The 11,176-nt window shown below is 37.1% G+C and overlaps 1 long non-coding RNA gene across 1 annotated transcript; it reads right to left on the bottom strand.

Moving 5' to 3' along the window:
• Positions 1-1,276: 1,276 nt before the first annotated feature.
• Positions 1,277-2,259, bottom strand: LOC143707664 (uncharacterized). Its single transcript, XR_013193192.1, has 3 exons — positions 2,192-2,259; positions 1,496-1,570; positions 1,277-1,366 (listed from the first exon to the last, which is right to left on the bottom strand). It is a non-coding gene; the product is annotated as an uncharacterized LOC143707664 (long non-coding RNA).
• Between the last annotated feature and the right edge of the window lie 8,917 nt (positions 2,260-11,176).

Below are 11,176 nucleotides of genomic sequence, written 5' to 3' on the forward strand. Positions count from 1 at the left end.
CCCTGAAACACACACACACATCCCTCAGAGCACTGACCCGTGGTGTTGGTCATGTCATATCAGATACCTGAGTGTGGAGACCTGCACTCCTGCGAGACTACCCCGGGACCCAGCGCAACCGAGTGCGGCGCGGGACAATATTTGATGGGTGAATGCGGGTGCGGGCGGCAAGATATTATTGTGTGCGGGTTGCGGGAAAATAAATTTTTTTGTGGGAAATATAGAACAAAATAAAATAACTAGAAACAAATAAACCGTTATTTATCTAATGCACAACCAACAAGGATAACTAAAATAAAAACGATTTACAGGCACATGGTCGGAAGCTAACTCTCGCGTGGTTCATAGGCGCAGAACAGCCAAGCCTACCACACAGAGGCAAAATGTCTGCACCGCATGACACACGCCATGTACTTTGCATTCCAGCTTCCAGCGCACCATCGGAGAGGGCTTTCAGTATTTGCGGTCGCATACTGGAGCAGAGACGGATTAATCTGAAGCCCTCATCAGTGAACGACATGCTATTCCTGCATGGGCACACTAAGTAGTCATACAGTTTTTTTTTAATTGTTTTAGTTAATTCAGTTTTTTTTTTTTAGCTAAATATTTAAAATTGGTATATTTTGTTATTGAGGAATAAGGATAGTTTTTGTTTAATGTTTGAAGGAATTGCTAAAAGCAAAGGCGGCATTCTTAAGCAGTATTAGGCCCTATATATAGGCTACTTTTGAACATGAAAGAAATCCAGGTTTATTATTATTATATAATTTATTAGGCTATACTATAATCATTATGGTATATTTTTATTTATGTACATTTCTTACTTTTTTTACTGTATTTATTTGTTCTAAGTTCCTTGTTCAAGTTCATCCATTGAATTAAACGCAAATAAAACAAAACATTTGTTTATTTTCCGTTTCTTTTTTTTTCTTTTTTATATTCAACAGGGGAGCAAGTGAAAAAAATCACAGAGTAGCAGGCAGAATATGCAATGTATTTAAAAAAAAAAACTACTTATACGTTTACCCGCAGGATTTTGCGGGCGGGAGCGGGACGAAGCTTGATTGTTGCGGGCGGCAGCGGGAGAAAACAACATATATTTCTGCAGGAACGGGATAAAATCTGTCCCGCGCAGGTCTCTACCATGTCAGATAAATGAGTGAGTGTGTGTGTGAGTGAGCATTGACCCGTGGTGTTGGTCATGTCATGTCAGATATATGAGCGTGTGTGTGAGTGAGCACTGACCCGTGGTGTTGGCGTGTGTCTGTACGAACAACGCGTTCTTGCTCAGCCCCCCGCACAGGAAGAGGGTTGTGATGTCATATCCTGCCTCTTTCATGGCATCTAGGATGTGTCTGGTGCCAAGCTTCATACAACAGAGACACACAATCACATTAACACTGTAATACTGAACACTTAGTTAGTGTGTGAGTGAGAGTGTGTTTGTGTGTTTGTATGTGAGAGAGAGTGTGTGTGTGTGTGGTGTGTGTCTTACAGCGATGGCCTGAAGAGTTGCTAGATACAGCAGAGCTAAATCATCCAGTGTCTGTGATAAAGTGAGTCCCACAACCTGCACACACCAGCAGTGACATCATCAATCAACTCTCCACCACTGCAAACATTAGTTATAAAAGCTAAAACTATCTGATGTGTCTTTTTTCTTAATGGTTAAAAATAAGAAATTATATTAAACGTAAAGAAAATCTTTCTTTCTAGAACGTAAAGAAAAAAGTACTTTATAGGGCTATTAACATTATTTTCATGACATTAAGCAAATGTCCCTGTTAAATCCACATTTATGTCCTCTGAAATAAAGGAAAAAAGCCCAAAAATATAATTTAAAAAAAAAGATGTCATTACTATAAATGTTAATTTGGAGTTCATTCTCAATATTCTCATTCTAGCAGCACCAACAACCCTAGCAACCACCCACAACATCCGAACAACTGCCTGGTGCCAAATTTTGCCGCAGTAAGCACCACTCACATATTCTGCAGAAAATGTACGTCCAGTTATCAGTTTTATTAATAAATAATAAAAAAATAAAAAAAAATAATTAAATTAAAGGCAGTACAATGAAAACTGGAACATAATGAATAAATAGTAAAATGTAAATATAAATTTAAATCTTATGTTTTTATATTATATTATATTTTTTCATCAGCACTGTAACAAGCACAGCGTTCCTCACCGATCCCCGTGACGTCTGGTCGGCCAGAGGAGAGCGGTTGCCGTGGAAATCAGGCCAGATGTGCAGGCTGGCCGTCAGCTGCTCCAGCTGTGCTGCGTCTCCAGACATGTGCTCCAGATGGAGGTTCAGGCAGGAGTAAACGTGTTTCCCACTGCAGAGAAAAGCTCAGCGATCAGACTGAGTGAGAACAGAAACGCATCAGAGCGACTGATGCTCACCTCTTCTCCGCCTGCTCTTTCAGCTGCCTGGAAGCGGCGTGTCCGTTCACCACATGGTCCACCTGAAAGGACATGACATCGCTCTAATTAAGATATTCATATATTTTCATGTAAACCATCTGTATATATAGCGTATTATGTGTTTATTGTAACGTTTGTCACAATGTCCTGTAGTACAGTGATGACTGTCTGGAACCAAGCAGCCAAACTACCAACCAACCAATAAACTAAAAAAACAACAGCCAACCAATCAACTACACCAACCAATCAGACCAATCAACCAAACAACCAATTTAAAATATCAACCAAACAACCAACCTAACGACCAACAAAACCAACCAATCAATCAAACTACCAAGGAAACAACCAACCAAAAACCAAGAAAATAATCAAACAAACAACCAACCAACCAAGAAACCAAACAACCAAGAAAACCACCAACCAAGTAAAAAAACGACGATTCAACTAACAAACCAATAAAGACAACAACCAATCAACCAACCACCCACCAACCAAGAAAACAACCAACCAACTAATAAACCAAACCAAGAAAATAACCAACCAACTAATCAACCAATCAACTAAACCAACCAATAAAAACAATCCATCAATCAACCAAACCAAGTAGAAAACTAACCAATCATCCAAGAAAAACAACCAATCATCCAAGAACAATGCAACCAATCAACCAAAAAACCAATCGTATCAATCAACCGATCAATAAACCGAGAAAAAAAAAAACCAACCAACCAAATCAACCAACCAACCCAAGAAAAACAACAAAAACCAAACAACCACTCCTTTCAAGAACAAAACAACCAATCAACCAACCAACAAACCCAAGAAAAAAACTAACAAATCAATCAACCAAACAAACAATCAACCAAGAAAAAAACCCAACCAACTAATCAAAATCTACCAACCAACCAATAAACCAAGAAAATAACAAAACAACCAACCAATCGAATCAATTAACCAACCAATAAAAAAACAACCAACTACCCAACCAATCAAATCAATTAACTAATCAACCCAAGAAAAAAACAACCAACCAAGTAGAAAAAACAAACAAACCACCAATCATCCAAGAAAAACCAACCAATAAAACAAACAACCAACCAATCAAATCAATCATAAATCAATCAAGAAAAAACCCCAACCAAGTTACCAATCAAATCGATCAACCAACCAACCAATCAATCAATTAATCAACCAAGACATCATGGCTCTGTTTCAAACCCAAATAAACTGTCTTTCTGCCAACATTCTCAAGCAGCGTCTTAACACAAAGCACAACCTCATAAATGACTGAAGCTCTGAGCATCAAACAAACACAGATCGCACAGGAGACTCGACTCACAAAGGAGTCGAACAAGGATAAAAACACAGTGAACGCACAACTATTCATAGTTTTCACTGGAGTTGGCTATCGTTTTTTTTTTTTTCCGGTGCCAAATCAATACTTTTAAAACGGTACCGCTGCCTAAACGGTGCCTGAACCGATACTTTAAAAAAAGAGCCTCAAAACGATGGTGAATGACATTAAAGAACGGCTTTTTTATTGAAAAATAAATAAATAAAATAATCTTAAAAATTAACAATATATAGATTTTTTAAAGTATACTGAAATATTTAAAGTGTACTAAATACAAAACACAACAAATTTTCATAATAAATTCACAATAAAACCCAAGCCACCTAACCCAACTACAATAATTTAACACTAAATAGCAGTTACATTTCTAATAACAGCAAAGTAGTGTGTATTCTTGGTGTGCTACAAACTAGCTTCTCTTTTGCAGAAATATTAACACATTTCTTGTCTTCTCTGGCCAAATATGACACCTCTCCTGACTCCTGACTAATTTATTAGATGTATGTATGTCTGTTATTGTAGGGACATCAACTTTACATTTTCACACTAAACATGGTGCGGAACAAAACGTGATAGTGATTGGTTGCGTGACGGGCGAGTCAGTCCTTGGCTGATAATTTTTATTCTTAAATACGTGTAAGTGAATGTGTTTTGTCTTAAGAAACCTTTATAATGCTCATGATTCATGTTAGTTGATCTAACGCATAATGTTCGCCATGTTAGTGCGCACCGCAGTTCAGAGAATTGAACTGCAGTTCAGAGAACACTTCTCCCAAAATACATGAAAGTATATACTTATGGCTCGTTTCCGAGCGGTGCGGTACGGTACAGTACAGTATGGTACGCAATTATTTCCGTTTCCACTGTCAAAAGCCATACCACTTTTTCAGTACCCTTCCGTTGGGGTACTTAGCACAGTGGTACGGTACCTAAAGGGTGGAGCTAGACTCACTGCAGAACGCTGATTGGTTGACAGAGAATAGTCACTTGCACGTGCTAAAAGGGGAATGACAACATAAGAAGCACCATTTTTTAATATACAGTTGAAATATATTACTGTCATGGGTCTCAAAATGTCGTTTTAAGAGTTTTTCAGGTGAGAATGTAGTTGTTTAAAGCTCAAATCTGTGGTTTATTTATAAAGATTTATGAAAATTTGATCTAGGTTGTGAGATCCATTCCAGGCGATCACAGGGCGTTCGGCGCTCATGTACCCCGCCTGGAACAGCCTTTCCTCGGCTAGTCGTTCTGATGTTCGCCGCTGACGTCTCTGTAGTGGTTAAATATGAGATATAATTTGTCTTGTGTAGACCTAACGGGCGATCTTTGGTCTCGTGAATCTATAATTTGTTCCCTGGCCAATGGTTGAGGGCTAAGTGAAGTTTCAAAACTTTATATATTTAGGCTATTTAACTTTACTGTTGTAACGTTAGACTAGAGCGCTGACTTTTGACTGAATTGTTTGCTTTATTTCTTATTGTATAGCTTCTTGTACCTTTTACTTATACTTTTATAATGGCTATTATTGATAAAACTGAAGTTTAACAAAAAGAGACAGGGTTGAGTTTTGTCATTTTTAATTTTATTACGGTGAAGATGAGCACTGTAATGTTGTTTACTGCAACATTTGTTGTTTAGTACAAATGCACATATTGCCTGGACCATATTAATAATTGTAATATTTTTAAAATTTAAATGAAAAGAGGCAGGGTTGTTTTATATTTCGTTTTGTTATGAATAGGCTAACGTTATGCATGCAGTGAATATAACCAATACGCATTGCCTGAACCCCATTTGTGTGGCTATGATGTTTAAGATTTCTTTATTTCGCGTTTTGCTCGATTTTGTTCACATACAGTAGCAGGAAAATAGACTTAAAATACTCTGTCATTTTTCGTCATACACACTTAAGAAATATAAAAAAATAAACTGTTGAATGTCTATTTTTTATGTGTCCACTTACAATCGAAATAAAACATTGTGCTTTTGTAAAATAAAGAAAATAAACAGGGTGTGCTTTCTGTATCTCCATCTCCGTTAACCTTTTTTCTGGAGCACGTCTCTAAACTTAAACAAAACTCAGCGAATACTATTCACCCAAGCATGAGCAATATATCTTTATAATCATTTAAGTTTGTACTTTTAAAATATCTAATTCAAAACTAAAATAAATATTCTCTGTTTATGTAATCTATAAAAAAGAGAGGGGTGTCAGCCGATCTCATTATCGTTCTCTCAGCTCATTAGTCTGCTAATGTGACACGCCCACGGAGAGCGTGCGGTATTCAAACGCAAATGATCTGAAGCGACACATGCAAACGTGTCAACGTCCCTCATAAACGCGATAACACAACAAATTTAATCATCAGATTAATGTACCTTTTCGGCTTGTGAGGCTGTGACTGTGAGGAGTAATCCTGGGACATTTACCTCAGAACATGTACTGGTTTATTTTCATTTTAAAGAGCGACCGATCTAGCCGAGAATTGTGAGTAGCTACCCTAAGTTTTTTATTCTTGTGCTTTGTTCTAATGTCTGTAAATGCAAAAAGACTTTAAATTTGAATCAGGTTTCTGTGTGTGAATGAATTAACGGCACAGATGGGTGCTGTTGTTTATGTTTAGCCTACTATGTTACAGATGAAATATGAAAGATAACTATGGGATCAAATTCCCGCCAAATGTATTGCGGCCACGGATCAAAATATAATAAGCGTGAATCAAAAATGGGATCAAATTCCCGCCAAATGTATTGCGGCCACGGATCAAAATATAATAAGCGTGATTCAAAAAATAACAAGCATGAATAAAAACTTTAAACACATTAAAAAATATTTTTCACAAAAAGTTTATTTTAAACTTTACAAGGACTTTTAAGCAGTAAAGCTATCTGAACTCTGGACATATACAAATAATTAAATTCCTCTTTTTTGAGGTAGCCTACATTTTAATGCGCACACTGGCAATTGGTGTTAAACAATGGCTCATGATTATCCTAAAGCAGCTCTTAAACATCATGCAGTTTTGAAACACTACATTTCTTTGCTAAAATTAAGTTAAAAACGACCATTTTACCCGTCTGAAGAATTTAGGACTTTGACCTTTCAACGCTACACACAGCTTTTATATTATTTAGTTCCATTACAGACAAGGCATACAGTGCAAAAAGTACAAGACAAATACAAAGGCATTTGTGGTACAGTTCAGAGTATGTAAAACAAAGAACAACAACTAAAATTTAAAATAAACCTGTAGCCTTTGTAAAAGGAAAAAAGATGCACAGCATACCTGGTGATCCGTTACAGTTAAATACGGCATCCTGAAATATTTTCTTGATTGTTGTTGTTAAGTGATCATATAGCCTAGGTAGCATGGTAAATGAATTCTAGACTAGATAGATGTACCATTTGACTAAAGATTAATGAAAATGATAGTGTACAGAGGAGATTACAGAAACCAGGTGGATTTGATATGCAGTGATTTATTATAGTTATTGTGTTCATTTGCATAGCTACATAATTGCATATTACTTTAGGATTAATGTTTTAAATATAGCTTAAATTTTTAATACATTAACATGAAAATTATTGAAAAGATCAGGGATAGGTAACGTTTCTGGAGTGCCGCTGTCCTGCAGAGTTTAGCATCAACTCCGATAAAAACCTAGCTAGCAGTATTAATAATCCTAAAGATGATGATTAGCTGGTTCAGGCGTGTTTGATTAGGGTTGGAGGAGCTAAACTCTGCATCCAGGAGGACCGACATTGCCCTTCCATGTCATAGATTAAATATGAAAGTAAAGCGGCCAGTAGGTGGTGGCAAGTTACTGTCTTTATAAGTGAGTCATTCATTCAAACTTCTCGTTCAAATCAGGAATTCTTTAATGAAACACTGTTGTGTGGCTCGCAGGTGATCGACGCTCACAGTGCAAGGTCCAGAAGTAAGGCCAGGGCTTTAAAGATGAACGGAACTGAAATTTGAAAAAATGTGATATAACAGATGTATTTTATTTATTCTCATTGGTACAATTATTTAAATGGCAGAATTAGTTGAAAGGGATAAAATGGTACTTTGAAAATGTTGTTGTTGTTACACGGGCGCGCCATGTTGGATTTCAACATTCGACTACGTCACTGGAATGGTAGGCTACTCCGATGCTAACCAACACTAGCAGAGCTAGCTTCTCTCTACCCCATGCCTTGTCAACAAAATTATTCTTGTCGTTATTTCTAGTGTTTAATCCTAGGTACGAGAGACAGATGTGTTGAAAACATCAATAAGTACATGAAGCGTCTGACATCAAATGTTTTATTTAGCTACAAGTCCAACGCATACTAGAATCCTTGATGTTCAGCTGAGGGGAAAATATGTAACGTTAGTTCACTGCACAGGATGGGAACGGAATCTTATTCCTCCTTCCCAAATGCCCCCTCGCCCAAAGAGTGAACTGCCGGTACACTGTTAAGCTTAACAATCTGAGAAAAGGATATAAGTTAGCCTAGCCTAGCGCAGTCGCCAATTCGTAAAATACACTGTTACATACCAGCTACTTATGGGGCGCTCCAGCGTCTCAGCTCGGACATCCCTTAGAGATAGCTTAGCCTCCTCCAACATGTCTCTCTCACCGCACAGCATCCGAAATGAACGGTGCATGGTGATGCATTTTCGCCGATCAATAAATGTTCCAGGTTGACCTCTCTTCAACAGATCGACTCCGGTGCAGTGTCCATGCTCCGGCAGCGCCCGCGCCCACACCAGTCACTTCCCCCAAACGATCCTGTACTGTATGTGGAGCCTGAAACTGGTCGTTCTCCATGTGGTGGTAGTCAGATACAACTGGCATGTCCCTCACATGCTCAAATGCGTAACTCATGCCATTAAAATTACTCATTTTCGTGTGTGTATATAGGACTTGCAGCTGTTGCCTATATACCTTCGCGGGTCCTACCATGCCAGTGACGTCATCGAAATTGCCAGCGTAACAAACGCAATTTTTGTGCTTCTTAAAAAAAGCTATATTGATATTTTTAGTTACAATTTTTAATGTAAATTACTTTTAATTGTCATAAACAACATGTTATCAACGTTGATTTTTTTCAGTTCAGTTCATCTTTAAAGGTTAATATGATGGATCGTCAGACAGGCACAACTGTCAACTAACGACACAACAGGTCGTCGTCGTTAAAGTGACGAATTTAATGATAACGGATCGCCAGGTAGACGTAACAGGTCGAGTTGCAGGCACACATACAGTTTAACGGTGTCCTGCCACGGAAAGATTTTTGCCAGCTGAGCTGATGGTTATCTTCACCTGTAGCTACGAGAGAACATCAGTACAGTAGCGCGAGTTGCATTGGAGTGATGTCAACTCCCCTCTTCGTTTGATTGGCTAGAGGAGGAGCTGTCAATCTAGAACTAGTGGACCAATGGTGACGCTTAAGCCCGCCCTAATTTACATGAAACTCGAACTGAAACATTTGGAAGAGCAAGCGCAGAAGATGGAAAGATGAGCGAAGAGGAAAACAGCACAAGCGTACAAAAAAATAAATTATGAGCAGAAAATGAAAGAGAACGCAAAGTACAGAGTTATAAAACCAAGGAAAACATCATTTTAAAGAAAGCATGAACACAAGTTTAAGTTTTGTAAAAAATATTTTTTAATGTGTTTACATTTTTTTTTCCCATGCTTGTTATTTTTTGATTCACGCTTATTATATTTTTATCCGTGGCCGCAATACATTTGGCGGTAATTTGATCCCATAGATAACATTTCGTAGTTTTGGATAGATTATAAAGTTTTTATTCTAAAATATCAAATAAGCTTTTGTCATCCAGTTTCTGCTCATATTTTAAATATATAGTAGGCTATGTTCTGTCAAAAATAAACTCATCAACTAAGTTGTTATTATAGTGTTTGTTCCAATGTAAGCTATATAAAAACTAATGAATCCTTAACTTTAAAATATGTATGATAATACTGTAGGATAATACTGAGGAATACTGTAGTAAGTTTTTTTCATTCTCAAGTGAATCGCGTTTCTGTGTGTGAATGAATGAACGACAGAGATGCGCTGTTTACCACAACTCGCAAAAAGACAGTTTAAATTTGAATCGCGTTTCTGTGTGTGAATGAATGATCCGCTTTTAGCAAACTATATTGCTATACTGCGATGAGTAAAAATCGACTGAAATATGTTGAAATAAAATGTATTTGTATAAGCAACGTATTAAACTGCAAATTAACATTTATATTTCTTATAAAAACGAAAGACCTATGTTACAGACATATGAAAGACAACATTTCGTTGACTAGTTTTGGATAGATTATACATTTTTACTGTAAAATCTTTGCTATCTCAAATAAGCTTTTGTTTGCCAATTTTGCTCATATGTTAAATAGCCTATAGCAGGGGTTCTTAACCTTTTTGATGTCGGGGCCCAAATTTTACAGTACAAAGTGGCCCAGGGCCCATTCCAATATTAGCAATGTATTGGTTTATTGATCTCACCATTGGTTTGATTTGTATTCAATAACTAAATGAAATCCACTTGCAGTTTAACAGGTTATTGTGTATGTAAACATGCACATAGGCTACAACAAGATGCAAAACACACAACAATTCATGGAACAAATCAATCTGCATCAAGAACAAATTTAAAGGCTCAAGTCAGGCATATTAGCCTAACTAGTGCTGCACGATTAATCGTATCGCAATCGGGATGTCAAGCCAATGCGATTATATGAAGCAAAAAGCTGCGATTTTATATGAAATAAACAAATAGGGCTATTAACGCAATTAACGCAGCATCTGTTATTTTTGTCATCCTTTGGCTAGTGTTACATGATCCCGCTCTTATTCGTGCGAATGCTTTTGAACCATTCATGCGCGACAAGACAAAAGAGAATTTGCTGTATCACTTGAATCACTGCCTGTGAATGTCACTGCCTGTGAAAATGTATATAAATAAAAATAAAAACAATAAAATGTGTTGCTTAAATAAATAAATTCATAATAATATTTTTCAAAATAAATAAGTTGTAAATTAAAATTTAAATAAAGTGCAAATTAAAAAATATAGCTTTATAATCTGCAAAATAATTTGATAATTGTTTCAGCAGTCTACATTTTTGCATGGTAGAACCTGAAGTTGCTCTTCATATCTGTTATAAATGAACAATAACAATCACAACAGTCCAATTTGAACAAGCTACAACTCCCTATTTATGTTCCCCTCTTAATGAGACACTTGGGCCTGCTTCACAAATATGATCAGATCCAGCCTGGGTGGAATGGGGGAAAGGCTCAGGCTCAGAGTAGCCTCCAGTGTTGGCATTACTGCCACTAGTGGTGGGATGGTGCATTGTAACGGCTGTTTCACACCGCAAGCGTGA

This window comes from Siphateles boraxobius, unplaced genomic scaffold, assembly GCF_051911475.1.
Source record: "Siphateles boraxobius isolate OS27281-9 unplaced genomic scaffold, OSU_SipBor_1 42, whole genome shotgun sequence".
NCBI classification, from domain to species: domain Eukaryota; kingdom Metazoa; phylum Chordata; class Actinopteri; order Cypriniformes; family Leuciscidae; genus Siphateles; species Siphateles boraxobius.